Genomic DNA, 26,980 nt, shown 5'->3' with positions numbered 1-26,980 from the left:
GGGACTGATCAATTTTCAAATATATGTACCGTAGTTTGTAGACTCTATAACTTTCAGACTAAATAATATACACTGTTTTGGGTTATTTTTAGTTATTTTTACTAAAAAAGATGTAGCAGAATACATTTTAGCCTAGTTTTATGAAGAAAGCTTATTTATTTGCAAAACGTTATAAAAAAAACTAAGAAAAAAAGTGTTTGTTTTTTTTTTACCAAAATCTGTATTTTTTGTTTACATAGCAAAAAATAAAAAAAATCCAGTGGTGATTAAATCATTGTCTCAAAAAAAATGATAAAAATGTTATTTGGGTGCAGTGTTTCATGCCCGAGTAATTGTCACTCAAAGCGTGAGAGCTGTGAAAGCTGAAAATTTGGTCTGGACTGCAATCGGGTGAAAGTGTCTGGACCTAAAGTGGTTAAAGGAGTGGTACCCCCATAGGAGTCAGCAATTTTTTAACTCCCTTTTCCTGTATTCTGCACCCCATTCAGGCACACGACAGTCACTTTTTGGCTCAATAACAAGCCTAGAAGTGTTCTTTTTGGGGGTTTTTTTAGTAACTGGGATAGGGTTGAGGGAATTGAGTGGGATACTCCAAAAAGAGAACTATCTACAGGTTGAGAATGGTAAACTAATTTCTGTAAAGCTGAAGCAGAAGTCCTTGCAATGGCAAAAAGCAGACTTCTTTCTTTAGAGCAACCAGAAGAGTCCCTTCACAAAGAACTAGATAGACTAAGCTCTTCAGGACTCCAGCCGATGTCCCCATTGGTCAAACACACACAGCTGACTCTCTAGCACAAGGGGGGTGGAAGCAGCCCAAAATTCTTCATAATCTCTCACAGCAGTCTGTACTCACAAAATGTCATCCATACAACAGCATTTCCCCTGTAATACCAGACTAGATCTTCAGATGACAGCCCCTCAGTCAACTCGCTGTAGCTTCAGCATCCAGTCCCTCATGTCACCCACCTGAGGCCTCACATACAGCAAGCACATGGTAGAGCTCCAGGTTGGACTTCCCCTCTGCAGGCAAAGACCCAGAGGCACTATGTCTGCAAGTATTTATACAGACTTCCAGCAGCCTTCAGGGCCATCCTCCCTGGGATTGGCTATTTGTATTACTCCACACCTACCTTCCAGAGGATTCTACTTCTCTCTAGAAAGCAGAGGAAACAGGCAAACCAGCAGCAGCTGAAACACTGGGCAGACCTAACTAATTACATGCAGCTGCACTGATTACAGTGAGCACAGCTAAATTTACCTAACACAACAATTACACCCCCACTGGTTACAGTGAGACAAGCTAAGTTTAGCTAGCAAACAAAATACAGCATCACTGAACACAGTGAGCCAACACTAAGGCTAATTAATCCTACCACCTACTGTACCTAGGAGGGTGATACAGAACTTTCTTTTTTAAGGGGTTTCAGAAACACAGTAATCATTACACTGTTTGATCCAACACTCAATATTCTCTATCCTCTTCCTTTGACATGGAATTAGCTCTCAGGCAGGGGCGGACTGACCATTTGGAAACTCAGGCACTGCCCGAGGGCCCGGGGTTAGTAGGGGGCCCCATGAGATGCCCCTGGTACCTTTTTCATAGCCTTTTTTGAGTTTGGGCAAGGACACAGGGGCCCCATGATCCCCTATTGCCCGGGGGCCCCATGAGTTGTCAGTTCGCCCCTGCTCTCAGGTGCTGTTATGCGATCTGCCAGATTCATTGTTGGAGGAGATTCAGCTTAAAATCAGACAAACAGGATGAGAACAATATGGCTACTGAATCTAGTTCTCCTTAAAAAGCACATTGCCATGCATTGACAATGTATTATTTCACCTGTCAGATAGAAGGACTGTTTTTTACAAGCAAGGTAGAAATTCAACATTGTAACAGAATAGCATTTTGATTACCTGTTAAAATATTTGAAAAATAAAGCATTTAATTAAGATAGTTTATTGTGCCCATACACTTAGTGATACAATTGTGTTCAAGTAATGAGCCATATAAATGATCCAATTTGGATAATAACATTGCTTAACTGTCTTCTGGATTATATGGCAATATTTTCAGTCATTTGTGTACTAGAACAAAAACATTCCACTAATACTGAAACAAGGTAGAATGCTCACTTCAATCAGCACATGGAACATCTAGCGCATGGTCCAGGTGACCTTCTTGTGTTTGAGTAGAACCAAATAAGTGACCAAAACACTAGGAAGAGATCACATTTACGTCTGATTTTACTTATGGTAGTAGTGCCATATACATTTGCATCTGTTAATTAACACGGAGACAGAAAAACAGAAGCACAATGTCTACCAAGGCAACGAGAGCAGGGATAGGCAACCTTAAAGAGGTGGAGATCTACCTGAACAACATGAGAGAAGTCAAAGTACACTGGGCGCAGTGTCGCCCAGTGCCGTCACCTCACACCTGATTTAAACTTAATTGTCGTGCTACTGTGTCACAGTCATGTGCATTGCAATCATGGGTTTAAATCAGGTGGTGAGAAGGCAACATATCGCCTCCTCACCACCTGCCAAACACACTAGGACCGCTTTTCAGAAGAGCAGCAATGCTTGCTGCACTTGTGAATGAACCCTTTGTCCCATTCATCAGTGGCACCCTTAGTTCTGGTTCACATGTAAGGTTGGGGGTGGTAAAACCCTGCAGTTGAATCACAATTTTACTGCCCCCCCCCCCCAATGGCAGCAGTCAAAGGTGTAAATATGTCGCAGTAGGAATTAAACCCCCTGTTGCTTTTGGTGGGTGCTACCATCTGCCAATCACAACTTATTCAAGTAAATGGGGCCACTCTGCAAGCGCCCCACAACTGCATGCTTCTGTGGAGTCCAAGGGGTTAAAGCAGGTGGTGATAGAGCATCATGGTGCTGCCTGCTTTACCCATTTGCTGTACTGCAGAAAGCTGCAAGGCACTTGCAGAGCAACCTCATCCACTTGAATAGGTCATGCTTGGCAGGTGCTACATCCCCCAACCTTGACAGGGTGTATAGCAGCTGCTGTGGCTGTGACACGTGTACACCCCTGGCCACTGCAGCTAAAGGGGGTGCGGTTGGGGTGGGGGCTGGTAAAGACAAGTCTTAACTATGGGGGTTTACCACCCTCCCAAACTGCATATGTAAATGAACCCTTACCGTTCTAAGCCCCCTATAAGGCTGCTGTCACACCGGTGTTCTGTAGTTTACCTGTACTGTAGGTGCAGCACAGTGCACCTGCGACTTTCCTGGGTTAGCTTCACATTCAGGAGTTTTTGTGCACTTTCAAAAAGTGCAGAAGACCTGCAGGACATAATAGAAGTCTATGGCTAAGCGCACCAAACCCGCAGGAAAGCTACAGGTGCACTGCACTGCACTGCACCCAGGTGTGGGTAAATCGCAGCTCATCAGTGTGAAAGCAGCCTTCTATTATTATGTCCACTGTATTGCTTCACACTGACCTGTTGATCTCTTCTTTCCTGCTGCTGGCACCACTCTGGAGACCACTAACCGGGATAAGCGGTGGTGTGCATTTGATGTCACTCCGCATGGGACAGGAGCCAGCACTACAGAGAAGGTATCTGCTTCTGGGGCTCTTGCTCCAACTTTACAAGTAGTCCCTCTGCATTGCACTCTGTGATGCTCTGGGATGGCAGGTCAGCAAACTCTGACCATGATCTACCAGTTACCTGGCACAGATTTTCTGGTAGATCACAATCTACAGGTTGCTGACCACCAAACTAGAGGACATCAATAAAAAAACTACTCTTTTAACCAAATTCTATGCTTTCAATGCTGTTCCAGAAAGCCCCCACAACTTACACTTACTGGTTCCCACTCTACCTCCTCAGTATCAAACACCTGGCTGGGCTGTTTCTTCTTTCATGCATGAAAGAATCTCTGTCTAAAACGTCAGAAAAGCTGAACACTACCTGATAAATGATTTTCCATACAAATAAATGAAAATTCTTTCACATATTTTACTTATAAAAATATACATTAGTCCATCCCCCTTAGTCCCCTTACGTTACTAAGAAACAAGCTGCTTATAAACCTCACCATGACAGCTGTGACCTCCTCCACTGTGCATGTCCTTCAGGCCTTAGTTTTCCAGTGGCAATGCAATGAACCCTCTGCATAGGAGGGCCATACTCCTGAAATCCCTCAGAGCATGGTCTATTTCAATTCCATGCTAGCTCTCCACGCAGCTAGCACGGATGAACATTTCATCAAGAGGAGGTAAGCACCAAAGGCCATTACTGTCATGCTAAGTAACTAGTTGGTGGGGGTTACTAGAGTAGTTAAAAAGAGGAGGCTTGGTAGGGTGGATTAATGCAGCAAACTTGCCTTTAAAACTGAACTCCAAAACTCAGTTTTAATATATGAGCACAGATGTGAAATAGGATGGACACTTCTTTTTACCCTGTTACCATTATGTATTAGAGTATACCTAAAGGCAAATCTTTTTACATTTTGTAGATAATAGAGATCTTTTACAATGCCTGTTGGGGTCATATTGCATTCTGTGCCCTCTTTTGGGAAAGGTCACCCTCTCTATTTATCATGTTTATTTTTATCTTCTCTAAATGTGAAAGAAAATCCCAAATTTGGGTTACACCCAAAACAGTAATAGAGGGGAAATCTTCCAATGGAGACACCAGTTCTGGGGATAACCAGGGATTCCCTCAATTTGGAGGGATTTCCTTTCAATTCCTGTTTTAGCTATGCTACAAGAAATGACTGGAAATCTCCCCAATGGGATACAGACAGAAAGACCTGTCTGGGGTTACAACCCACCCTTACTTTATCCAAAATAAAAAAAAATGCCTTTAGTTATATTTTAAAGCAGTAGTAAACCACAAAAAAAAGGAAAAAATAGGGTCCCCCTGCAGGTTTATGGCATAATGTAGTAGCATGCATTGCATACTAGCACATTATGACATATTTACCTTTCCAATGAAGCCCTCTAGTGGCACACTGTCCCTGCTGCCAGGGCCTCCATCTTCACCCGTGCTTCCTTCCGGGCTCATTGGCTCTTGTTGTTTGAATGGCTGGGGCTGTGATGACATTACTCCTGCTCATGCACGCAGGAGCCGCGTCACAGCGCTTTGCATTCCACAGAGCAGAGCATGTACAGGTGACATCATAAGCTATTGCCGACGTGAATAAATCCTAAACAGTGCACTTTTAAGAGATATTTATTGTTCTTATAGGTAACCTGATTGTATGCCTACCTGTAGGTACAAGTTAAGATACAATGTTTACTACCACTTTAAGGCAAGACTACTTGTAAACTTGGTAAATAGCTCCTAGTATTTAAATCTTATACTAAAATGTGTCTATATTTATCAAAAATGCTTCTTTTGTAATCTAAAAACTTGTTTGTCTATATTTCTTCTCATACCAGATATGGAGTCCAAAAACATGCATCAATAATAAAAAGCCAGTTCACAACATAATTCATTCCCGTCCATATTCCTTAGTCCTGCACAAATGTGACTCATTGGTGTCACTTGGTGTCACACATTCTTCTAATAGAGAGGTTACTGCCAGGTGTTCCAGGTACTAGGGTCTACATTTTGTTATTTGTTCTACATTTGCTGCACAAAACAAAAACAACAGCTGCAGCTGGAAAAGACTCATCCTGCAATTACATTTCACTGAACACGTATATATATTTTGTGTAGAAAAAAGATCAGAGGAACAACAAACGCAAATAAATGACTGGTTTCATGAAGCAGAAATCAATTGTTGGGTAGTATGCATAAAAAATATACAACTTAACTCATTGAAGCACATTCAAATATCTGAATGCAGTCTCCACAGAAAAAGTACAAGTGTGAACTCATTAAAGGGAAACTGATTTTTGTACCTTTTTCTACATTATGTATTGTGGTCATGTGTGTGTTCACTGTATAGCAGAGAACAGATTGACACTATCTTTACAGCACAGAGGTAAAAGATTGAAGTCAAACTCTGGCGCTCCCCCTGCTGGATAAATAAGGTAAGTAGAAAATATTTATGTGCAATATTTCATATTTACTCATCTAAAAATAAATATACTTTAAATTCAAGTCCATAATAACAAAACAAATAAAGTTCAAACATATTGTACCTTTCCTTAAAGAAAACCTATATATAAATTATAAAATACAACTTTATAACAGTATTTATTTATTTAAAAAAAGACTACATGCAAATATGGTCTTGTTGTCCTAATTTTTGCGTTGGTGCGTTGGTGGATAGTCAAGGGAACACAACCGTTGCAACTTTAATACGATCATCAGGAAACAGAACAATAATGAACAACTTGATAATAAACGTATTCACTCAAAACAATATATCTTCAACATTATCTACTATGTTGGTCAAGCAATGTTTACCCCTTGAGATTCAATAACCTCTTAGTAAAGAGAATAGAATAGAACTTCAAATCTAATGTCAAGCAGCGGAGTTTAATATGACCACAGGAGGTACAAATGGACCAACTATAATTAAAAAAACACACAATGATAATTATATGATCATAGGTTATAAAAACCAATAATGAGCTTTTGAATTATTTAGCTTTACTTACAAATCTACTACTGAAGAGGAGTGTATTCAGTGGTGCCCATGGAAAGCTGATGACCACTTATATATTTTAAAATGTTCTAAATTTATCTCATAATTGCACAGGTATTCTCACCAATATATAATTAAACACTAGTCACCACCTTTTACCTTTTAGTGAGCTAGTAACTGATTAATGGAGTGGTCATCAACTTTCCATAGGTGCCATTGAATACACTCCTTTTCAGTAGTAAATTGAATCCTCCATTCATCCATATGGACAGGTGGATGTAAATGAACTTCTGTCCATTTACATCCAACTACCTCTAGTCTAATCACGTCTGCTAAAAGAAAAAAAAACAGAACAGGATTCCTCCTCTTCTGTTTAGGTGGACCGGATCAGAGGGCAGTTGGGTGTAAACAAACAGAGGAGTCCATTTACATCCAACCGCCCATAGACAAGAGTGGGCTCTGTTCGTGTCCGCAGAAAAAGAGTACACAGACCTGTCAACTGCCCGCTCTGCTCTGATCAGCGGGAGATCTGTGAGCTGTTCCCCTGCTCATTGGAATGGATTTTACACAGAATTCGCCCCATGTAAAAGGGGCCTTATGTCTGCTACTCATGCATGTTCCTTAAAAAGTTGCCACTGCTGCTTATATGTGGTCTACCTAACAGACTGCTGCTCTGTAATATTTTGTGAATAGCAGCAGTGTCTGCTTCATATGTGTAGTCTGTCTACTGCATTCCCAACCCTGTCAAAATTGCTGCACCAATACCCACCAGCCCTCCACTCCCATTAATTTCAAGCACTTATGTGTAAACATCTTGTGGACTACATAGGAAGATGTGTGAGGATCAGCACACCAGAACAGGTAGATATGGGACAGCAGCTTCCCTGCACACTCTGCACATCTAGGAAACCACTGCTGTACCATATACTGTGCCCCCTATATTGTGCTCTCCTGGCCCCTTGTATTGTGCCCTCCTGACCCCCTATTCAGTGCTCTGCTGACCTCATTGTGCTTTGGCCTCCTGACCCCCCTGTACTTTGCCCTAACTGCTCCTGAAACCCAGTACCATACCCTCCTGACCCCCTGTACTGTGCTCTGCTGACCCCACTGAACTTTGGCCTGCTGATCCTCTGTACTGTGCCCTATATGCTCCTGAATCACTGTACTGTACCCTCCTTACCCCCCCTGCCCTCTGCCTTGCTGATCTCAAACTCCTGCTCTACTAAACCCTGTCCTCTGCCCTGCTGATGCCCAGTCCTCTGCCCTGCTGACACCCATATACTATGGACCTCTGGAAACTACCATGCATTCTACAGACCTCTGGATGCTGCCATACATACTGCTGACCTCTGTACACTGCCCTCCAACCTACTGACCTCTGGACACTGCCGTACATACTGCTGACCTCTGTACACTGCCCTCCAACCTACAGACCTCTGGACAATGCCGTACATACTGCTGACCTCTGTACACTGCCCTCCAACCTACTGACCTCTAGACACCACCATACATACTACTGACCTCTGTACACTGTCCTCACATACTACTGACCTCTGTTCTTACCTTACACATTAGCCATGTGTGGGGAACTGTGTCACTTTTGCAAAATCCAAGTATACCATGTCCACAGCCACCCCTCTGTCCAAGGTTTTGTTCACCTCATAAAAAGAAATCAGATTTGTTTGACAACTTCTGTCTTTCATGAATCCATGCTGTCTGTTGCTTAAAATATTTTTTTCCAGCAAGAACTTATCCATGTGTTCTTTTATTAAACTCTCCAGTATCTTCCCAATTATAGAAGTTAAACTAAAAGGTCTACGATTACTTGGTAAAGATTTTGATCCCTTTTTAAAATATATATATATATATATAAATATATATAATTTAAATATAGACACCACATTGGCCTTACACCAATTCAGTGGTAAAATGCCAGTCATTAAAGAGTCCCTAAGAATTTGAAACAATGGCTTTGAAATGACAGAGGTCAATTATTTAAGGACCTGTGGGTGTATGCCATCCGGTCCAGGTTCTTTATTCACCTTTATTCTCTCTAAATATTTCTGGATCATATCAATTGTGAGCCAATGTGGACCATCTGGGGTTGTGTCAATACCATGCCCATTATTGACAAGAGCTCCCCCATGCTCCTTTGTATACACTGAGCTGAAGAAGGTATTTAATAAATTTGCCTTCTTTTTGTCCCCAGTCACCCACTCCAGATTATTTTGTAAAGGGCCTACATGCTCAGACCTGACCTTTTTACTATTAATATATTTGAAGAATTTTTGGGGGTTTGTTCTGCTACCTTTTGCAATCTGTCATTCATTTTCAGTTTTTGCAGCCTTGATTTCCTTTTTACATATTGTTATATTTGTAATGTTTAAACGATGATAGTATTCCTTCATATTTATATTTAATAAAAGCTCTTTTCTTACTATTTATAGATATAAAAAGTGCAGCGCTAAAAAATGACATACATAAATCAATAAATGCGTAAACCAGTAAAATGTACACGGTGCTAATGTATTGCACCAAATGGAACAGTCTAAATATTTGTGAGGGAAGGTGCAGGCTTGACTCAGGAAGGTCAGTAATCTCAAAAGGTGACTTTCAATAGCATGGATATAAATGATCCTTGTGACGTGACTCCGTGCATCTAGTTATGAAATACACACTCACCAGAAGCACACTGAATATGTGCATTGCACCATCACATCCCCTTTAAATGGATACAGGCAGCTAACCAGGAGCACGGATCCCAGGTACGGACACCAATCTCCCATGCAGCTCTCCCTCCTCTGGGGGTCTCCAAGAGTAATTGTGTCAGAGCCTGGGATCGAACCTGATCCTTTGGCAGTGAGAGGCAATGTCTCTTCTCACTGAGCTATCTGGAATGCTGGACAGCTCCCTTGACAATTCTTGGATAATCCTGCCTTGTGCCTTAATTACTCTTGAACCGTGAACTCCTTGCTCCTCCCATGAACTTCCTTATAAAAGCCATGTCCATGCACTTCCTCCTTGCCAGATTATTGTGCCTTTCCAGCCAATATCCCGCTACTGTTCCTGCTGCTGTCTACACCTCTGCTACTGACCTTTGGCTTGTTCCACCACGATTTCGTCTCATCCTAAGGTACTACGATTGATCTGCTACCATCCGTGACCGACCCTTGGCTTGTGACTGACTCTGCTTTCGTCTGATCCCTAACCTGTTGATCCGCTATTGGTTCCCAGTCTGCTCATTCCCTGGTGGGGTGATCCCGAGATCTGCGACCTGGTATTAACACGCAGCCCAATCCATCTCCACCATTAGGAGCTCTGGTGAATACCGGTTAATACTTAGACCCCGCACCTCAGGAGAGCCTGCGTCATTCCCAGGGGGATCCGCTGGTGTACCTATACTGCTGGTTTCAGGTAAGCCTTTTACTGCTATAGCAACTGGTCTTTGAACCTGACCTTATATCGTGACAGAATAATCTGGCCCAAACATGGAGGCCGCTATAGCAAGTGTTGTGAATCCTCTTAGGCAGCAAATTGCTGAGCTGCAGGAATTTGGGGTTACCCATCAGGAAAAAGTTGCCAAACTGGAAAGCATTGCGGATAGGCAACAGGGAGAGATTCAGGCTCTGCAGAGGCAACTGCTGAACCGTGATGATCCTAGCTCACATATGCCCCAGCCCCAACCATCTAAGTTTAATGGAGACCGCCGCCAATACAGGGGTTTCCTTAATCAATGTCGCATATATTTTCAAATGTACCCTGCTGCCTTTCCTTCAGAGAAAAAGAAGGTAATGTTTATTATTGGGCTTCTTACTGGGGAAGCTTTAGCTTGGGCCTCCCCTTATATAGAACAAAACCATGGCATTCTAAATAATTTTGATACCTTTTTGACCGCGATGAATCAGGTTTTTGATGATCCCAACCGTTGTGCTTCTGCCGAAGCAAAATTACATAGTCTAAGGCAGGGTAGACGCTCGGTCGCTGAATACACAGAGTTCAGAAGTTGGGTTGCAGATACCACTTGGAAACCTGCAGCACAAAAGAGCCAGTTCCGCCAAGGGCTTTCTGAACAGGTAAAGGATGAGCTTGCCAGAGGTGATACTCCTAATGATCTTGAGGAATTCATCCAATTGTGTATCCGAATCGATCAAAGACTTACAGAAAGGAGAAAGGAGAAGCTGGGAATACTTGGAAGTAATAGGGGCATGCATCTCTCTGCTAGTCCGTTTGTTCAGCAGGATTCAAGAGTCCCTCTGGGTTCTAACACTCCTGAGCCTATGCAGGTTGATGCAATCAAGAGATCCATCTCCATCCAGGAGAAAGAGAGAAGACGTTCAGAGAATTTATGTCTATATTGTGGGGATTCTGGTCATTATGCAATTAATTGTCCTAACAAGGTTAAAAGAACTATTGCTGTGACTGATGTGATTGAGCCTGAACACATAAACTCCATAAGCCAGTCGATCTCCCTGCTGATTCCTGAAGAGAATAAGGTGAACTCTCTGCTTTCTCATTTTGTTATCCACATTAAATTGGTATCTGAGGGCCATGAAATTTCCTGCTCTGCTATGCTGGATTCCGGGGCTGGGGGGAACTTTATGGATATGGAGTTTGCTCACAACCATGGTATTCAAGCCAGAAACACATTTACCCCTATTGATATGGAGACAGTAGATGGGTCACCTTTATCTTCAGGACCTGTTACCCATAAAACGGTTCCCCTGGTACTGCTGTTTGAGGCTGACAATAGTGAGACTATCAGCTTTCAGCTGATTACGTCACCCAAGTTTCCCATCATCCTAGGCATTCCTTGGTTCTCCACTCACAATCCTTCCATCAATTGGGGAGCTCGGACTATAGATTTTACGTCCCCCCACTGTGAAAAACATTGCAAAGAACCTTGCCTACCAAGTTCATCACCAACCAAGGAAGCGCAAGGTGACATAGTGGCTACCCAGTCATATGACAACTTACCCACACATTACCATGAGTTCCGGGATGTCTGTGACAAGAAGAATGCAGATCAATTACCCCCTCATCGCCCATATGATTGCCCCATTGAGCTGCTCCCAGGGGCAGAAATACCTTTTGGTCGCCTTTTCAATCTGTCGGAACCCGAATTAAAAGTACTCAGGGTGTGGATCAATGAGAACTTGGAGAAGGGCTTTTGTCACGGTGTAAGGTCAGGTTCAGAGACCAGTTGCTATAGCAGTAAAAGGCTTACCTGGAACCAGCAGGATAGGTACACAAGCGGATCCCCCTGGGAATGACGCAGGCTCACCTGAGGTGCGGGGTCTAAGTATTAACCGGTATTTACCAGAGCTCCTAATGGTGGAGATGGATTGGGCTGCGTGTTAATACCAGGTCGCAGATCTCAGGATCACCCCACCAGGGAATGAGCAGACTGGGAACCAATAGCGGATCAACAGGTTAGGGATCAGACGAAAGCAGAGTCGGTCACAAGCCAAGGGTCGGTCACAAATGGTAGCAGATCAATCGTGGTCAGGAACAAGCCAAAGGTCAGTAGCGGAGGTGTAGACAGCAGCAGGAACAGTAGCAGGATATTGGCTGGAAAGGCACAATAATCTGGCAAGAAGGAAGTCCAAGGACATGGCTTATATAGGAAGTTCATGGGAGGAGCAAGGAGTTCAAGGTTCAAGAGCAAACAAGGCACAAGGCAGGATTATCCAATAGATGAGGCAAAGTGTTGTCCAGCATCCTAGGTAGCTCAGTGAGTAGAGTTACTGCCTGACACAGTAGAAGTCCCAGGTTCAAGTACAGGCCCTGACAGCTTTATTAACACTCAACTTCTCCTGCGGGGCAGCCCTGTTCTTCGTTGAAAAGAAGGACTCCACCTTGCGTCCATGCATTGACTGCAGAGACATGAATAAGATCACTATTAAAAACCACTATCCATTACCCTTGATCTCTGAAATGTTGGAAAGACTTCGTTCTGCCAAGATCTTTACCAAGCTTGACCTACGAGGGGCATATAACCTTGTCCGCATTCGTCAAGGAGACGAATGGAAGACTGCTTTCAGAACCAGGTATGGGCATTTCGAATCCTTGGTGATGCCGTTTGGACTTTGCAACGCCCCTGCAACGTTTCAGCATTTTATCAACGATGTTTTTCGTGATCTGTTGGACCAATTTGTAATTGCCTATCTGGATGACATTCTTATTTTTTCTGATAATTGGGAGGAGCACCGCAAACATGTTTGCATGGTCTTTGAAAGATTAAGGCAAAATAGACTTTACATCAAATTTGAGAAATGTGAGTTTGAACAAACCCAGATCCAGTTCTTAGGCTATATCATTTCTCTAGAAGGAGTGAGCATGGATCCCGAGAAAATCAAAGCAGTGGTAGATTGGTCAGCACCAGGAAATGTTAAGGAGATTCAACGTTTCGTCGGGTTTGCCAACTTCTACAGAAAATTCATAAGAAACTTTTCTAAAGTGATAGCTCCAATCACACAGCTGACAAAAAAAGGGGTACCCTTTGTATGGACTTCTGAGGCACAGGCTGCGTTTGAAAAACTGAAGACTCTGTTCACTTCTGCACCAATTTTGGTACATCCCGACCCTGAACTACCCTTTATAGTGGAAGTGGGTGCTTCCAATTCTGCCGTGGGAGCGATCCTGTCTCTGCGAAGTGGTGAAAAGATGCAGCTTCATCCTTGTGCCTACTTTTCCCATCTGATGTCCTCAGCCAAAAGAAATTATGACATTGGGAATAAAGAGCTGCTGGCAATTAAGGAAGCCTTTTCTGAATGGAGGCATCTGCTAGAAGGGGCCAATCATCCTGTAACTGTTCTCACTGACCATAGAAATCTGGAATTCATTCACTCGGCCAAGAGATTGTCTTCCAGACAAGCACGCTGGTCTTTATTCTTCTCAAGATTCAATTTTGTTATATCATATCGACCTGGATCGAGGAATGGTAAGGCCAATGCCTTATCAAGGATGCTGTCTGAGCCTCCCCAGGAGGGTGATTCCGAATGTTCAATCCTAACGCAAAAGAACTTCCTGGGGGCCACAAGTGCAAAGACATTCTTGAGCCTCCTCAAAGAGGGGTATGAGAATGATCCACTTCTCAGGGATCCTCCTAGGGACATAAACCTTGAGTACAAGAACGGCTTTTGGACTCTAGCACATCGTCTCTATGTACCTGAGTCTGCTCGGGTGGAAGTCCTCAAATTAGTTCATGACTCCAAACTGGCAGGACACTTTGGTCTTTCAAAGACTGATGACCTTCTGTCATGTTCCTTCTGGTGGCCCAGTTACAAGAAGGATATCAAACGCTACGTGGCCTCTTGTCTGACGTGCGCACGTCATAAGACACCCCGAGCTTCTCCTTTGGGGTTACTCCAGCCACTTCCTGTTCCATCGAGACCTTGGGGGTCAATTTCTATGGACTTTGTGGTCGAATTGCCTATCTCAAAGGAAATGACTACTATTTTGGTAGTCATCGACCGCCTTACCAAAATGGCTCATTTTATACCTGTCAAGGGGGTACCTTCTGCCGAACAAACTGCAGAGTTGATTATTCGAGATGTTTTTAAATTACATGGAATTCCTGATGATGTGGTATCTGATAGAGGAGTACAGTTTACATTGAAATTTTGGAAAACCTTTTGTTCAGCCTTAGGGGTAACTGTTAACCTATCCTCTGCTTTCCATCCACAGTCTAATGGTCAGACAGAGAGGACCAATCAAACTTTGGAACAGTACCTTCGGTGTTTTGTCAGCTATCTTCAGGATGACTGGGTGGACTATTTACCTACGGCAGAGTTTGCCTATAACAATGCTAAACATAGCTCCACCTCCCAAAGCCCTTTTTTGCTCAGTATGGGGTATCATCCAGTTTTTATTCCGGAGCTCCCTATCACAATTCAAATTCCTGCTGTTGCCAACAGATTAACTACCTTGCAGGAGACTCAAGCGAAGTTGATCGAGACCTTGGGGGAGGCTCAGGAATGTTATAAAAGGGCTGCCGACAGTCATCGCAGATCACTTCCTACCTTTCATGTGGGTGACAAGGTTTGGCTATCTACTAAAAATCTGAAGGTTCATGTTCCATCTGCAAAGTTGGGCCAAAAGTTTGTGGGACCTTTCCAGATTTCTGCTCAGATTAACCCAGTCGCCTTTTGCTTAAAACTTCCTGACAGTATGAGGATTCACCCTGTGTTTCATGTATCACTTTTCAAACCATTTCATGAAAATCCTTTCTCTGGAAGAATTCTTCCTCCTCCTCCTCCTATTGAGGTACAGGGTAAAGAAGAATATGTGGTAGAGAATATTCTTGACTCTAGGATGTTTAGAGGAAAATTGCAGTATCTTGTCCAATGGGAAGGATATGGGCATGAGGAAAATGTCCATGCTCCTAGATTGACAAGAGAATTTCACCAGAGGTTTCCTCACAAGCCTGGTCCTAAGACGTCCAGGGGACATCCTGTGAGGAGGGGAGTACTGTCAGAGCCTGGGATCGAACCTGGTCCTTTGGCAGTGAGAGGCAATGTCTCTTCTCACTGAGCTATCTGGAATGCTGGACAGCTCCCTTGACAATTCTTGGATAATCCTGCCTTGTGCCTTAATTACTCTTGAACCTTGAACTCCTTGCTCCTCCCATGAACTTCCTTATAAAAGCCATGTCCATGCACTTCCTCCTTGCCAGATTATTGTGCCTTTCCAGCCAATATCCCGCTACTGTTCCTGCTGCTGTCTACACCTCTGCTACTGACCTTTGGCTTGTTCCTGACCACGATTTCGTCTCATCCTAACGTACTACGATTGATCTGCTACCATCCGTGACCGACCCTTGGCTTGTGACTGACTCTGCTTTCGTCTGATCCCTAACCTGTTGATCCGCTATTGGTTCCCAGTCTGCTCATTCCCTGGTGGGGTGATCCCGAGATCTGCGACCTGGTATTAACACGCAGCCCAATCCATCTCCACCATTAGGAGCTCTGGTGAATACCGGTTAATACTTAGACCCCGCACCTCAGGAGAGCCTGCGTCATTCCCAGGGGGATCCGCTGGTGTACCTATACTGCTGGTTTCAGGTAAGCCTTTTACTGCTATAGCAACTGGTCTCTGAACCTGACCTTATATCGTGACAAATTGGCTCAAAGCCAGGTCATATATAAAAAATTTGTATAGTGTAGTAGTTTTCAAAAAGTTGAATTTATTAACAAAAGAAGTTAAAAAAAACAGTACCTCAAAAAAAACATGGAAGTATAAGCAATAAAATATTATATAAAAGCACGTGCAGCAGTATAAGATCAATGTGGCTGTATCAGCCAATATCCAAGATGGCCACCGGACCTCCGTACAAGTCAAAACCAAACTATTTTTCACTCTCCATTCAAATTTCCCACTCTTTTTAGCTGCCAGCCAGCAAAATGTGCCGGGCATTTTTTTGAGAGAAAGCCGTAAGAAGTCCCATTTGTAGTTTGCGAGAAGGCATGTGGGGGACACAGCAAGCATGTGGAAGAAGGTGCTCTGGTCAGATGAGACCAAAATTTTACTTTTTGGCCTAAAAGCAAAACATGGAAAACTAACACAGCATATCACCCTGAACACGCCATCCCCACCGTGAAACATGGTGGTGGCAGCATCATTTTGTAGGGATGCTTTTCTTCAGCAGGGATAGGGAAGCTGGTCTGAATTGATGGGAAGATGGATGGAGCCAAATACAGGGCAATCATAGAATAAAAACCTGTTAGAGTCTGCAAGAGACTTGAGACTGGGGCAGAGGTTCACCTTCCAGCAGGACAACGTCCCTAAACATACAGCCAGAGCTACAATGGAATGGTTTAGGTCAAAGCATATTCATGTGTTAGAATGGCCCAATCAAAGGCCAGACCAATATCCAATTGAGAATCTGTGGCAAGCTTTTCTGCAAAGAAGAATAGGCAAAAATTTTACTCTCTCTAGATGTGCAAACCTGGTGGAGACATACCCAAAAGGACTTGCAGCTGTAATTGAAGTGAAAGGTAGTTCTACAAAGTATTGACTTAGGGGGGCTGAATACAAATGCACGCCATGCTTTTCAGATATTTATTTGTAAGAAATGTTGAAAACCATTTATCATTTTCCTTCCACTTCACAGTTATGTGCCACTTTGTGTTGGTCTATCACATAAAATCCTAATAAAATACATTTACATTTTTGGTTGTAACAAGACAAAATGTGGAAAATTTGAAGGGGTATGAATACTTTTTCAAGGCACTGTATGTCTGGTGAGCCTCATCTCATAACACAATCAGAATTAAATGACCTGGTTGGGTACTTTGTCAAACTCAAAAGCAGAAATACTGGATTTAAGGCTGAGAGGAGGACTTTTCTGTTTTTGAAGCCGCCAAGATGATTTAACTAATTTCTTTGCACAGATAAGTTAACCTCATTTTCTATACTAACATTGACAGCTTGTTCATAGTTTTGGGTTGTGAGGATGGCCCACTAGATTGGCATCTCTTTATTGATTCATCAATGTTAAGCCTCAACGTTGTCTGGTTACATAATAATAATGTATACTTTTCAATGCATGTTTGCTATGCTGCACACATGAAAGAAATGTACAAAAACCAGACATGTGCAGAACAAAAAATTTGTATTGTTTCAATAAGTTACTAATTTCATTTCATTGCATTTGTAACGAAATTTGGTTAGTTTTGTTTCGTTTATGTGTTTTCAAGCAGATTCTAATTATTTTCCAATGGATTCGAAGTATTCAAATCGCAAATATTGAATCCATTAGAATTAATTGTGAAGAATAGCTTGTTGTTAAGGAGCAGGGCAGCCTGCTGGCCACTGCGTCTTTAACAGCCATGACTCATCTGCTGTCAGGGGGATTCCCCTCTGATGGCAGAATGTAAGCAAACAATGCTAGCACTAAAAAATATTTTTAATGCCAGCATTAATTTTTTTTTTTTTTTTAAATGGGGTCTGTACCAGACCCTTCAGCCTGGGCGGTGGTTGTGGAGGTCTGCAAGCAGGGGGCTTATTGGAATCTGGGGGCCCCAGATCCAGCCTCCCCATGTGATTGAGTATGGGGTATGTCGTTCCTCTACTCATTCACCAAAAGTGCCAAAAATAATACAAACACAGTTTTTGACAAGTTCTTTGTTAAAAAACAATACAAAAAAACCAACGTCCCTCATGTATGTATGTACCCCATATACATTCACATGGGGGGCCAGATTCCCCTAATCCCCTTCCCACAGACCCCCACAACCACTCCCCAGGGTTGTGGGGAAGAGGCTATAGTCCCCATCAACATGGGGACAAGGTGCTTTGGAGGGCCAAAAGCACCCCCCAGGTTGAGGGCATGTGGCCTGATATGGTTCACGAGGGCAGGGGCTCTGTGCTTTTTGTTAAATTTTAGTGTGGGGTTCCCCTTAAAATCCATACTAGACCCAAAGGACCTAGTATGGATTGTGGGGGGACCCCCCATGCCGTTTTTATTTTCCTTTTTTTAATGCTGGCAATTGTTTTGTTTACATTCTGCTGTCAGTGGGAAATCCCACTGACAGCAGATGAATCATGATTGTTAAGGCCGACCGACTTGCTCATTAACAACCAGTTATTATCAAATTCATTTGATTTATTTGTTTCATTCGGATACTTCAAACAACCGAATGAAACAAATTAATTTCATTATTTTGTTCATATTTATTTTGGATTAGTTGAAACTCATTACTGTTGTATTTGGAAATTCGGATACATCCGAACAACAAAAATCTTGTTTGCATTTCGATTCAAAATTAAACAAACTACACATGTCTAACAAAAGCATAGAACTTTTGTTGAAGCACATCAAAGGTACGCCAAGTACAACTGAATTGGAGATCTAAAAGTAGTGGCTCTGCTGCTTGGAATGCAGCTCAGATATACCAAGTACTGATTTTACATATGCAAATGTAAGGGCTTATTCACACCATGGTGCAGAGATATACTTTTTTCTGCACACATTCTACAAGGGCACAACAAAATCAGTTGTTCTCTATGTGCCGTGTTCACACCACCACACTAGTATCACATGCAGATTTTTTCTGCGCAGGAATCTGCAATGTGTATAAAACTCATTGAGGCTCGCATGAAAACTGATGTCTCTGCAAGTGAAATCTGCTCATCAGTTTCCTTCAGTTTTCATGCACGTATGGTGTGAACGAGCCATAAAAGCTGAGCAGGATAGTCACATTACAATAAAAAGAAATGGGCAAGCTGAAAGCAAAGAAAAAGGAAGGTCTTCATTACTTAGGACAGATGTTTCCAAGAATAATTGATGCCAAGATTAAGGAAGGCATTTTTGTTGGGCCACAGGTCAGATACATCATCAATGACAAGTGGTTTCAGGGTCTGTTAGTGGGGCCAGAAAAATCGCCTGGAAAGGATTCAAGAATGTCAAGATTTTTCTTGGCAACTAAAGAGCACCAAAGTTGGTTGACAAAACTCTTACAGCACACAAGACCATGACGTGCAATCTGTCATTGAAGATTCCTTCTCTGCATTCACACCTGGACTTCTTTCCCCAAAATCTAGGTGCAGTCAGTGACAAACATGATGAAAGATTTCAACCGGACATTGCCACAATGGAAAAATGGGAACTGGAATCTGACAATGCTGGCTATTAAAAAAAAAAATTAAGACAGGTGCTACGATACCCACAAATTATCACAATATAACTCATACCAAAACAGTGGATATACTGTTCAGTATGTGAAAATGCTATTTACTGTACCTATATAAAAACAAATTAAATACATTTGTTTGTTCAAACAGTGTCCATATATCTATGCAAAGACAGACACTGTTGGTGCATCTGAGCCTGCTGCCTATCTGCCAAGAACTGAACTGTGAGTGTTACCTTTGGCCGCACTCTCCAGCTGCGGTTGTTTGTGGTTGGAATTGCCAATACAAGTTCTGAGTTTATCTGCAACTGGACTCTGTCTTTACTGCCACTGCAGCACGCTGCGCCTCCCCACAGGCAGCCTTCCAGATCATCTCCTTTCTACCAAGCAATAGATCTCTTTATAGGCTATTTCTCTTATTCCTCAAATTTTAGGTTGGTCATTTCAAAGAATAGGTAACAAAAAATGCCTTAGTGCTGTATTCTTTATTTCAAATCAATTAAAACTAACGCAAAAAGTGCACACTCACATTTAAATAAAAAAATCTGATGCCAGCATTAAAAATGGTAATCCAAGATGCTCCCCGATTGTATGACTTCCTTGTACTTCCAGTGTGTGTTCCACGCACTAGAAGACCCAAGTGGATATGATTTTACAAGGAGTAGCCGTGCCCAACACATTTTGTCTGGTTTGATTTCATCAGGAATGGATGTTCCCCATGTTTCCTCTGCCTTTTTTCTATACTATGCTCCTCCTATCTGATTGGTATTTCCTCAGACTCAATTATTTTCTGTGCCATCTTGTGTTTTTATGTATTACATTACACCCCTTCATATTTGGTTTCTAATTAAAAGTACTCCTATGCCTTCCTAGTGATAATTCCACATTATTGTTACTTAAACCAATTTAATTTAAAACAAATACCTTCTGTAGCACCCTCCAAGTTAGGTGCTAGTATGTGTATAGTTAGGTTAAATATAGCTGTGTTTCTTTACTTAATAGAGAGGCTGTCAGGTAAACTCAGTGTGGTATTCTGCTTAACAGAGTGCTGTGATTGATTACTCAGGTGTGCTCATGATGCTCAGGTGTTGCATGAGTTTGTCTGAGTTCTGCCCACCTTCAGGAAGCTATGAGAGCCTTTCAGAACATGGGTAGGGGCTAGGCAAATGAACAGCATGAATATGGATACAACCCTGGCCAATTGCAGGGGAAGGTGATCCCACTGCATGCTGGGAGTGGTATTTATGTTCTGAGAGCACATGGGCTCATGGTCTTTCCCAGGAGTGGATTGCACTAAGCCAGGCTGGAGGCAGGCTGCCACGCCTGGCACTTGCTGCCATGTGGCCTCGGATGGGTCAACCTGAGGGCCTGAAGTTAGAGTGAGCCTGGTTCTTCGGTAAGCTGACTGAGGGGAGCTGTCTGCCAAAGATCTGTCTTGTACCACTGGAGAGAGTCGCTTGGAAGATTGGAAGGAGGCAACCATTCTGTCCTTGGACTTGTGAGTACAGACGCTGAGAGATCTTGGGGACTCTGTGTGCTTTGTTACCCCTCTGGTGCTCAATAGTCAGCGTGGGTCTAAGAAAAGGGAGCACTGGCTAGTGTTCTGAAGAGCTTGTCCAATTGATGCTACTGCAAAGGACTTTGCTCGGTTGTTATTACCTCTAGACTGTTGCAGTCTGCCGTAACGGGCCTGTACCTGAGGAGCTCAACCCTGCAACTACTACTACAACTAAAGGTACTTGGGGCACTCCTAAAACTATTTGCTGCTATATGTTACAAGGAAGTCCGCTATCTGCTCTTAGCTGGGACTTCTACATTGCTCAACTGAGAGATAAGTTCAGGTGTCTTCAATGTGAATAGTTCTAATTTTGGAGTATCTTAGTACAATTCCCAATCCCTTTCCCCAGTTCTACAATAAAACTCTAAAAATAAACATCCCCTAGACTGGTCATTGAAGACAATGAGCGAAAGTGTGTGCGTACCTGGCTGTGGGGCGAAGTAAGGGAACACCGGGGCAAACATACAAGCGGCCATTGCGAGGATAGCACTACACTTCCATTTTAATATGGGGATTACAGGAAAGACTGGCTGTATAGACCAGCCTTTTTCAACCAGCGTGCCCAGGCACCCTGGGATGCCTTGGCAAAATGTCTAAAAATTGTATACAAGCCAGTGGGTGTATCAAGCCTATCTTTTAGTTGCACAAAGCCACAGGTTTTCATTGTGCACAATTACAACTTTGTAGCCGCTGCCAACACAAAAAACAATGATGTCATCAGTTGATAAGAAGGATATCGGGCACCTGCACAGCATCCTTGCTTGCCCGTCCCCTGCTCCTCTCCATCAGCACTGGGGGTCACATTAGCTGAGTGAGACAGAGAAACTGAGGGAGAAGAGAAACAATGGAATACAAGTCAGTACCAGTATGCAACGGTGTATATGCTTTGGAAGAATAAATCACCTCTGACATTGGGTGTCCCACATGTTCTGATGCTGCTGTGTTCTGTAAACTATTACTTTACATTTTTTACACTTTGTAATGGATGCCTCAAGATTGTGCAGAATTTTAAAGGGTGCCTGGAGATTGTGCAGAATTTTAAAGGGTTCCTCGACTTAAAAAAGGTTGAGAAACACTGGTATAGACACTATCAAATATATATATTTACTGTATATATGTGTGTATGTGTGTGTATGTGTAGATAGATAGATAGATAGATAGATAGATAGATAGATAGATAGATAGATAGATAGATAGATACATTTATTAGAAAGCAATTCAAGTCAAACCTTCAGGCTCTAGAGTAGGGATGTTAATTTCAAATTCATCTGGGGCCGCATTAGCAGTATGGTTGTCCTCAAAAGGTTTGGTTTTATATGTAAAACTATGTATCTACTCTTTATCATATTAAATCATTGCTTTTGCATTCAATTATTACATGTTTTAGTGATAATGTAAGTAATAACTAGCTCTGAAAATAGAAGCCTAAGAAAAATAATGGCAATTAGATATTCAAGTGTACAACTATTGTACAATACAATTTATTGAAAATAAAGCCCACCCCCTTACATCAGATGTCAAGAGGTTTTAGGGGTGTGCTACATACAGAGTGAAGGGTTCAGGAGTGCGCTACATACAGAGTGTAGGTTTCAGGGTTGCACTGTGTATAGAGTGCAGAGTTCAGGGTTGCGCTGTGTATAGAGTGTAGGGTTCAGAGCTGCGCTGTGTACAGAGTGCAGGGTTTAGGGGTGCGCTATGAACAGAATGCAGGGTTCAGGGGTGCACTGTGTGCAGAGTTCAGGAATTGCACTATGTTTCTGACTGCAGTGTTTAAAAGTCAGCTATGCACAGAGTGTAGGGTTCAGGAGTGCGTGGTGTACAGAGTGCCAGGTTCATGGGTGCGTGACATACAGACTGCAGGGTTTAGGGGTACCCTATGTACAGAATGAAGGTGTCAGAGGTGTGCTATGTACAGAGTGCAGGGTCCAGGAATGAGCTATGCACAGAGTGCAGGGTTCAGAGGTGCACTACATACAAAGTTCAAGGTTCAGGGCTGCACTACATACAGGGTGCAGAATTTTGGGGTATGCTAGGTACAGAGTGCAGGTTTCAGGGGTGTGCTATGCACAGTTTGAAACATCTCATTTCCACCCCTCCTCCTGGGTTCTGATCTCTGCACCCACCACTCTCCCCCCATCCCCCCACCTCTGCGCACATCTTTCTCCACACTTCCACAGCCCTCATCTCTTACCAATCACAATCAAAAGCAAGCTGTTCATGAATGGGAAACCCATTCAAGACAGCTAAAGCTATTGCTTATACAGTGTATATCATTATGGTGACATTGAACTACTCTGATTACAGGATATAACAAAAATGTTAAAAATAAAACAAAGGCAAAAAAAGTTTAAAACATTGAATAAAAAAATATTTAAAATCCTTTTTTTTAAACATACTGTCATACCGTCAGTATCCCTGATCACCGTCACACCAGTCATATGATGACCAATATGTGTATTGTACTTGTGAGCCACAAAAAAACAGTGAATAATTTACTATATTACTACTGTGGTTCGCTGACATTAATCACATCCTCATTATTATGTGTAATTAAACCATATCTAAAAGACTAAAAATGTTGCGCTCCAAAGTTAATACCTATGTGATAAATCCAAACAATCTCCTACTAAATGATTACTATCCTACTTTAAATAAGTAGGAATAGCGAAAACTTAAATGTGATTATAAATTTTAAATCAATCAATAGAATAAAACTTAATCCACTGTGCCATATAAAATAACTGTAAAACTCAAATTATATAAATATAATTAATTCAATCTCTATGTAAATGTGTAAATGGTGACAGTCCCATAAGTAAATAATGTGTTCCAATTATTTTATTTGGTGCCCAACATAATGATGCACTCACATTGTATAAAAAGTTTACACGTTTAATAGAGATATAAGAGCCTCCTCTGTGTATATGCCGCACACAGCCTATACTCGCCGTCTGTTGCTTGGGTACGTGGTGACGTCAGAGCCCCTCCCCTACGCATTGCGCCACAGGATCACGTGGCTTTGTCTGGGGGATGTGCATCATTATATTGGGCACCAAATAAAATAATTTTAAAGGATAAGGCACTATATTCTCTTTCTTTCTTACATCCAATATGGGGGAGAACTAAGGAGAGAATCGGAGGAACAGAGGAAAGATCCTGCAGTGCAAGGAGGGAGAGGTCCCAACAGCTATATCAGCAAGCAAGCAGTGGTTTACTCAGGAGATCCTATGGGATATCCATCACCCACCAGATCCTAAAGTATACAGCAACAGAATATATCAGATCACAATTTTGGACACAAAGTTATGTTTGCCTAAATTTAATATTAGGCTAACATGGAGGTGAGCGCATATTAATGTCATTAATTGGAGCACATATGAAATTGAGACATCATTTGGAACACATTAATTACTTATGGGACTGTCACCGTTTACACATTTACATAAAGATTGAATTAAATATATTTATATCTAATTTGAGTTTTCCAATTATGTTATATGGCACAATGGATTAAGTTTTATTCTATTGATTGATTTATAATTTATAATCACATTTAAGTTTTCGCTATTCCTACTTATTTAAAGTAGGATAGTAATCATTTAGTAGGAGATTGTTTGGATTTATCACATAGGTATTAATTTTGCAGTGCGACATTTTTAGTTTTTTGTATATAGTCATATGATGACGCTGTAGTGCACTGGTGACCGTATGTAAAAAAAATGTAAAAAACTAATTTCTTAATTTTCAAAAAACTGTGACAAAAAAAATTACAGCTTCAAAAAAACTTACCATGCCTCTTGCTAAATACCTCAGACTGTCAACTTTTTCAGAAAGGGGCCATTTGGGTGGTAATTGTACTGTCTTGGCATTTTAGGGCCTCATGAAATATATATACTGTTGTTTGTAGATGCTATAACTTTCACACAAACCGATTAATATACACTTATTGGGATTGGGACATAGCAGAATACATTTTGGCCTAAATGTATGAAAATTTTTTTTAAATGTTCAGGTGGTGATCAAATACCACCAATAGAAAGCTCTGTTTCTGTGAAAAAAAATTATATAAATTTCATTTGGGTACAGTATTGCAAGACCGTGCAATTGTCAGTTAAAGTAGCACAGTGCTGAATAGCAAAAATGGCCTGATCATAAAAGGGGAAAACCTTCTGGAGCTCAAATGGTTAATGACACTGTGTACTAATTTGTTCTCAAGCATTAACAAACTTCTTACAGAATAAAAGACATGTCACTGAAGATTCATTTTCTGAAATCACACTTGGACTTCTTAAACCAAAAATCTAGGTGCAGTCAGTGACAAGGTTTCACCAGGACATTCCCACAATGGAAAAATGGTATCAGGGAAATGGAATTTATCAGTCTATCTATCCATTCAGTCATATCCAACCCTTGGCAACTGCATGGACCGTCACTCGTAAGCTACTTTTTCCATGAATTCTCTTACCATTATTTTACAGGGTAGGTTGCCAGGTCTTTCCCCAAACCCCTACCATGCAGGAGAACCCGCATGGCCAGGGATGAAACTAGGACAATTTAGACAGGAGCCAATTACCTACCAGCATGTCTTTGGAGTGTGGGTGGAAACCCACGCAAGCACGGGGAGAACATGCAAACTCTATGCAGGAGGCGCCATGGTTGGGAATCAAGCCCATAACCCATTTACTGCACTGCAAATGTGCTAACCACTAAGCCACTGTGCCACCCAGAATTTCTCAGTGCTGGCTGGCTATTGTTGGACACTGCAGGGAGATGCACGGAACACGGGGTGTGAAAATCAGCAGCAAAACACTTTTTAGCCATGTTGAATACATGCAGTGTGTTGGAAACATAATGTGATTAAATACATTATAGTCATTAATCACTTCCCTACTGCCCTATAGCAGATACACTGCTACAGGGTGGCACGGGTGCGCAAAATCACATATATATATCTTGATTTTGCATTTCCAGGTAGGGGGCGCACGCCCCCTACCCACGCCGCCATTCACGGCCATCAATCACTGGGTCCCAGCCGGCGATTTCTCGCAGTCGCCTGGTGATTACCGAGGATCTCCGATGGGGAGGAGAACTGTATGTAAACAATACAGTTCTCCTCCCTGTCAGCTCGTGCACACTGCTTTGGATGGCTGTGCACAGCACAGCCACCCAAAGCAGTGTGATTACAGCAATGCACAGACACACAGACACAAGTAAAACAGCACACAATACACAGTTAACCCTTGATCGCCCCTCATGTTAACCCCTTTCTGCCCAGTGCCATTACTACAGTGTCAGTGCTTGTTTTATTAGCACTGATCACTGCATTGGTGTCACTGGGGATGTCAGTGACACCAAGTCAGTTCCCCCCAGTGTCAGAATGCCCGCTGCAGTCCCGCTATAAGTTGCTGATCGCCGCCATTACTAGTAACAAAAAAAAATCCAGTATCTATACCGCCATTTGTAAACGCTATAACTTTCAAGTAAACCAATTAATTTACACGTCTTAGGATTTTTTTTAGCGCAGACATGTAGCAGAAAACATTTTTGGCCTAAATTTGATTTTTAACATTTTTTTACTGGATATTTTTAATAGCAAAATGTCAAAAATATTGTTTTTTTTGCAAAATTGTTGGTCTTTTTTTTTAGTGCAAAAAATAAAAACCGAACAGGTTATCAAATATGATTGAAAGAAAGCTCAATTTATGGGAAAAAAAGGACATACATTTAATTTGGGTGCAGCATTGCATGACCGCGCAATTGTCAGTTAAAGTAATGCAGCACTGTAACGCAACAAAATGGCCTGGTCAGGAAGGGGGGTAAATCCTCAGGAGAGCAAGTGGTTAAAAGATAATTTCATATTTCTCAAGATTCCTATGTGATTATTCTGAAATTATATTTGTGTTCAGCTTGAGGGGGTTCTATCATAATCACCAAAAGTTTTTCAAGAAGCAAAACTTTTAAAAAATGTGTTGTCAAGTGAGATTGATACTAATAGAAATGTCCATTTCCTAACATTCTTCAGGGGAAGATTCCTCAGCAATGCAGCAATGTTTAGCAATGCAGGCTAGGGGGGTAGGTGAGCATATACTCTGGTGTTTAGCAGATATATTATTTGGGAGAAATTTATTTTCACGGAAGGGTCACTTTTGAGTAATATTTGCCTTCACATATTTGCAGGGTTACTGGAGAACATTAATAGTATAATGATTGATTTTACTTTTGCCTAGAATTG

This window comes from Staurois parvus, unplaced genomic scaffold (genome assembly GCF_062004578.1).
Source record: "Staurois parvus isolate SC_StPar_1 unplaced genomic scaffold, SC_StPar_1.0 ptg000136l, whole genome shotgun sequence".
NCBI classification, from domain to species: Eukaryota; Metazoa; Chordata; class Amphibia; order Anura; family Ranidae; genus Staurois; species Staurois parvus.
This window is presented reverse-complemented; position numbering follows the sequence as displayed.